The 5,101-nt window shown below is 38.6% G+C and overlaps 1 non-coding gene across 1 annotated transcript; it reads right to left on the minus strand.

The window, feature by feature from the left end:
• Nucleotides 1–1,693: 1,693 nt before the first annotated feature.
• Nucleotides 1,694–1,809, minus strand: LOC144241899 (small nucleolar RNA SNORA33). Its single transcript, XR_013338233.1, has one exon. It is a non-coding gene; the product is annotated as a small nucleolar RNA SNORA33 (small nucleolar RNA).
• Nucleotides 1,810–5,101: the final 3,292 nt, after the last annotated feature.

Below are 5,101 nucleotides of genomic sequence, written 5' to 3' on the forward strand. Positions count from 1 at the left end.
TCCAGGCTCTGAGCTGTCAGCACAGAGCCCGACGTGGGGCTCGAACCCACGAACCGTGAGATCATGACCTGAGCTGAAGTTGGACTCTTAACCGACTGAGCCACCCAGGCGCCCCTGCTCATTTATTTCTTAAATTCCATTTGTGAATGAGATCATATGGCATTTGTCTTTCTCTGACAGACCTATTTCACTTAGCATGATACTCTCTCGCTCCCTCCATGCTGCTACAAATGACAAGATTTCATTCTTTTTTTGTGGTTGAATAATATTCCACATATATGTGATGCCTCCAGGTTTGTTTTTCTTTCCCAAGGTTGCTTTGCCATTTAATGTCTTTTGTAGTGTTCCATACACATTTTAGGATTGTTTGCTCCAGTTCTGTGAAAAACGCTGTTGGTATTTTGGTAGAGATTGTATTTAATCTGTACGTTGCTTTGGGTAGTATAGACATTTTAAGAGTATGTGTTCTTCCAATCCATGAGCATGGAATGTCTTTCTGTTTCTTTGTGGCTTTCCATTTCTTTCCTCAATGTTTTATAGGTTTTCAGAGTATAGGTCTTTTATCTCTTTGGTTAAGTTTATTCCTAGGTGCTTTATTATTTTTGGTGCAATTGTAAACGGGGTTATTTTCTTAACTTCTCTTCATCAGACATGGACTTTAAAGGAACCATCATCAATATGCTTAAGGCAACAGGAAAGAGATCAAGAAAACTCATGAAAAGGTGGAGAATTTCAAAAGAGAACTGGAATCCATTAAAAACAATCCAACAGGAATTCTAGAGCCGAAAAAGATAGTATCTGATGTCAAAGAACCCACTAGGAAGATTTAACAAAAGAGGAGACAAAGCAGAAGGCAGAATTACGGGGTGATGATGGCATCTTCTTCCAGCCTCTCACTCGCAAAGTTTCTGTGCCCTTCAGCCATTCTTCTGTGTAGAGTGTCCACCTGGTCAACAGCACATGGTGCGTCTTGACTTTTGTCAAGTCTGATATTTTTGTCTTTTAATTGAAGTGTCTATTCCATTACTTTGAATGAAGTGGACTTATGGTTAGCTTTATGTCTACCATGTTTTCTATATGTTCCATTCTGTTCCTTTCTCCTTAACTGACCTTTCCTACTTTATTTAAGAATAATCAAGTATTAGTACATTTGATCTATTAGATCGTTAGTCAGGCATTTTTGTATCTCTTTAGTGGTTTTATAGGCTAGAGATGTCAATATGCATTTCTGATTTACTACAGTCTCCCTTAAATTAGCACTTTTATCATTTCCCAGACAGTGCAGGAACCTTAGAAAAGTTGAACTACAGTTTTCCCCTTCTGCCTTGTAGGCTGACGTTTTCATATATTTTTACTTCTCTTTTATAAGTTTTAAACAGTTAACATATATTTGTAAAAATAATGTAAATATATATTTAACCACTTATTTGCTCCTTCCCATGTTATTATTCTTTCCCATAATTCTGTGCCTCCCTGTGGGGCTATTTCCATTTTGTCTAAAAAAACTTGTTCCGTATTTCTTCCTGTAGTAAGCCGGTGACAAAATCACTTTGCTTTCAAGTGTCTGAAAATTTCGTTTCTTTTTTTTTTTTTAANCAGGCACCCCTGAAAATTTCATTTTTCACCTTCATCCTTTTCTTTCTTTCTTCTTTTTTTAAAAGAACTTTTTATTTATTTTTATTCATTTATTTTTTCTTGTAGCCATTTTCAGGGACCTTAACGAAGGCTTGTAACATGGCATTTATATTGCCAGTGCTTTTTAAATTTCTGCAGAAACGCATTCAGGTAAGAAGATTCATCGGCTAGCCTGAGAACTTTTTATACCGAAACAACTATAGATTTATTGGAGGTTCCAAAGGTAGCATGCAGAGGTCCCGTGTGCTCTTCATTCAACTTTTCCAGTAGTTGCATCCTGTATAATTGTGGTGCCCTGTCGCAAGCAGAGAACAGACATCAGTACAATGTGTGTGCGTAGTTTTATACCATTTTAACACACGTGTAGATTCATGTAATCGTTTCTGAAGTTGAGACACAGAACCATTCCATCACCACAAAGATCTGTTGACGTCCACGTTTTACCGCCTTGAGTGAAATACAGAAAACTTCCTCCCCCACTTAAAATAGAATTATCTTAAAGATTTCCTCTATACCCATTGTAATCCACATCAGACAGGGTTACACTTTTTGGTTTGGCCATCAAACATAATTTAGAAAACTCGAGAGAGAAGAAAACTCTATTGTATTTACTCATTATTTGTTCTTATGTTCCTTTTTCCTCTCTGATGTTTTAAGATTCCTTTTTTAGAAATCATTTCCCTTCTGTTTCAATAACTTCCTTTGGCCAGTCTTTTAAGGTAGATCTGCTGGCAAAACATTCTCTCAGTTTTTCTTCATCTTAGAATGTTTTACTTCCCATTCCTTCCTGAAGGAATTTTGCCTGATAGAGAATTCAGAGCTGAAAGTTCTTTGCTTTCAGCACTTGAAAAAAAGGGCCCCTTCCTTCTAGCCTCCCCAGTTTCTGATGAGAAATCCGCTGTCAGTCAAGTTGGCTTCCTCCTGTAGGTTACATTTCTCACTGCTTCAAAATTAAAAACTTTCCCTGGTCATTAGTTTTCTGAAGTTCGATCCTGATGTGTGAGTTTCTTTAGGTTTATCAGGGTGGGGGTTGGTCCAGCAACTTGAACACATAGGTTTATGTCTTTTGCCAAATTTGGGATGACTTCAGCCATATTTCTTTGAATGGTTTTCCGGCTCTGTACTCTTTGCCCTTTCCTTTGGGGACTCCAATGACATGAATGTTAGATCTTTTATTATCATCCCACAGGTCCCTGAGGGTCTGCTCATTCTTTTACATCCTTTTTTTCCTCTGTTCAGATTTGTTGCTTTGGTTTTCCTACCTTCACAATCGCGGATTCCTTCCTCTGCCCTGTCCATTTTTCTGTTGATTCCGTACAATGAGTTTTTAATTTTGGTTAATATACCCATTCAGTCCCCAAATTGGCATTTGGATCTTCTTTATATTTTCTGTTTCTTTGCTGAGACTTTCTATGCTGTTATTTATTTCAAGCATGTTTGTAAACATTGCTCATTATGGTGTGCTGCTTCAAAATCCCTGCTGGCTAATTTCAACACTGGCATCATCTCCTTAGATCTATTGATTGTCTTCTCACTCACTTGAGGTGTTCCTGGTTCTAGGAGAATGCTGGGTTTTCTGTTGTAGCCTGAATACCTTGGAAACTATGTCCGAGACTCTGAATATTGTCTCATATGTCCCATTGCTGTACTCTCATTTTTTCTCCAGTTTTTCAGGCTTCATTTTGGTCAATTCCTATGGACTTGGCTTCAAGTCCACTAATCCTTTTTTAAAAAAAATACTTTTATTTTATTTTATTTTTTAAATGTTTTTTTTTTTTTTTCTAGGAGAGAGAGAGAGACAGCGTGAGCAGGGGAGGGTCAGAGAGAGAGGGTGTCACAGACTGAAACAGGCTCCAGGCTCCGAGCTGGCAGTCAGCACAGAGCCCGACGCGGGGCTGGAACCCACAAACTGCGAGATCATGACCTAAGTGAAAGTCAGACATCTAACCGACATCTAACCGTCTAAGCCACCCAGGCACCCCCCACTAATCCTTTTTAATACTGTGTCAGATAATGACATTTTAAATTCTCCATTGTCCATCTCTTCCTTTTCTAGAGGATCCATTTATCTGCTGAAATCCCCCATCTTTTAATACATTTTGGCCATCTTCTCCTCTCATCTGATTTTTAAATGTTTTTTTTTTTTTTATTTATTTCTAGGAGAGAGAGAGAGACAGCATGAGCAGGGGAGGGTCAGAGAGAGAGGGAGTCACAGACTGAAACAGGCTCCAGGCTCTGAGCTGGCAGGCAGCACAGAGCCCGACGCGGGGCTCAAACCCACAAACCGCGAGATCATGACCTAAGTGAAAGTCGGACGCTTAACCGACTAAGCCACCCAGGCGCCCCTCATCTGATTTTTAAATGTTTATAATAGTTATTGTAAAGTGTTTGACTGTAAATCCAGCATCAGGGTCACCTATGGTCTGTTTCCTCTGACAGTTTTTTTTTCCTCCTGATTTGGGGGTCACATTTTCCTGCTTCTTTGCATGTCGTGCAAATAGTGACTTTGTGCTGGGCATTTTCTTAAAAAAAACACACACACACAATAAGGGCTGAAATAAATATTAATGTTCCCCTAGAGACAGTGTGCCCTTTGTATCCAAGGTATTACGCAGGTAGAATTAGGAGTTTGGTCTGGTCTGAGCTACTGATCTAGTTAGTTTGAGTTCACCTGAATATCTTGAGGGTATGATCTGGTCTGTTTGCATAGCGATTCCTTCCTGCAGCAGGACACTGGTACATAAACACCACAAGATGATGATAATGATGATGATTATTATTTATCTCTGTGACTCACTCTGGATTTTCTCTTTCTCTTTCTCCACCTATTGAAATTTTACTTTTAATAATTTTTATTTTTAGAATTTCCATTAGATTCTTTCAAAAGTATAAACAGGTCCTCAGTGACTTTCCCGATCTTTCCTTGTACATATGAATCAGAGTTATTTTTAAATTCCTTTATTGCCAGCCTCAAATGTCTGAATCATCTGTGATTCAAAAACTTACAAAAATCATTTATGTAAAACCCACTGTTTGGTGGGATTTTTTTTTTTTGGTCTCTTTTGTCATTTTGTTTCTTCACCAAAATGAAGCTTTTGGTTTTCAGTCATTTGGTCCTTTTTTAAAGTAAATTATAAAAAAAGGTTTATTTTTGACAGAGAGAGACAGAGTGTGAGCAGGGGAGGGTCAGAGAGAGAGACACACAGAGTCCAGAGCAGACTGCAGGCTCTGACCTGTCAGCACAGAGCCTGACGTGGGGCTCAGACTCTTGAACCTTGAGATCATGACTTGAGCCGAAGTCACATGCATAACGAACTGAGCCACCCAGCCACCCTGGTCCTTTTTTTTTTTTTTTTAAATATGGTTTACAATTTTTGTTTGGATGCCAGACATTGTAGATATAAAGGTAGAGAGACTCTGCATAATGTTATTTTCCTCCAAAGAGGCTTTATCTTCCGGCATGCTG

The sequence above is a fragment of the Crocuta crocuta genome, unplaced genomic scaffold (genome assembly GCF_008692635.1).
Source record: "Crocuta crocuta isolate KB4526 unplaced genomic scaffold, BGI_CrCroc_1.0 scaffold8, whole genome shotgun sequence".
Taxonomy (NCBI): domain Eukaryota; kingdom Metazoa; phylum Chordata; class Mammalia; order Carnivora; family Hyaenidae; genus Crocuta; species Crocuta crocuta.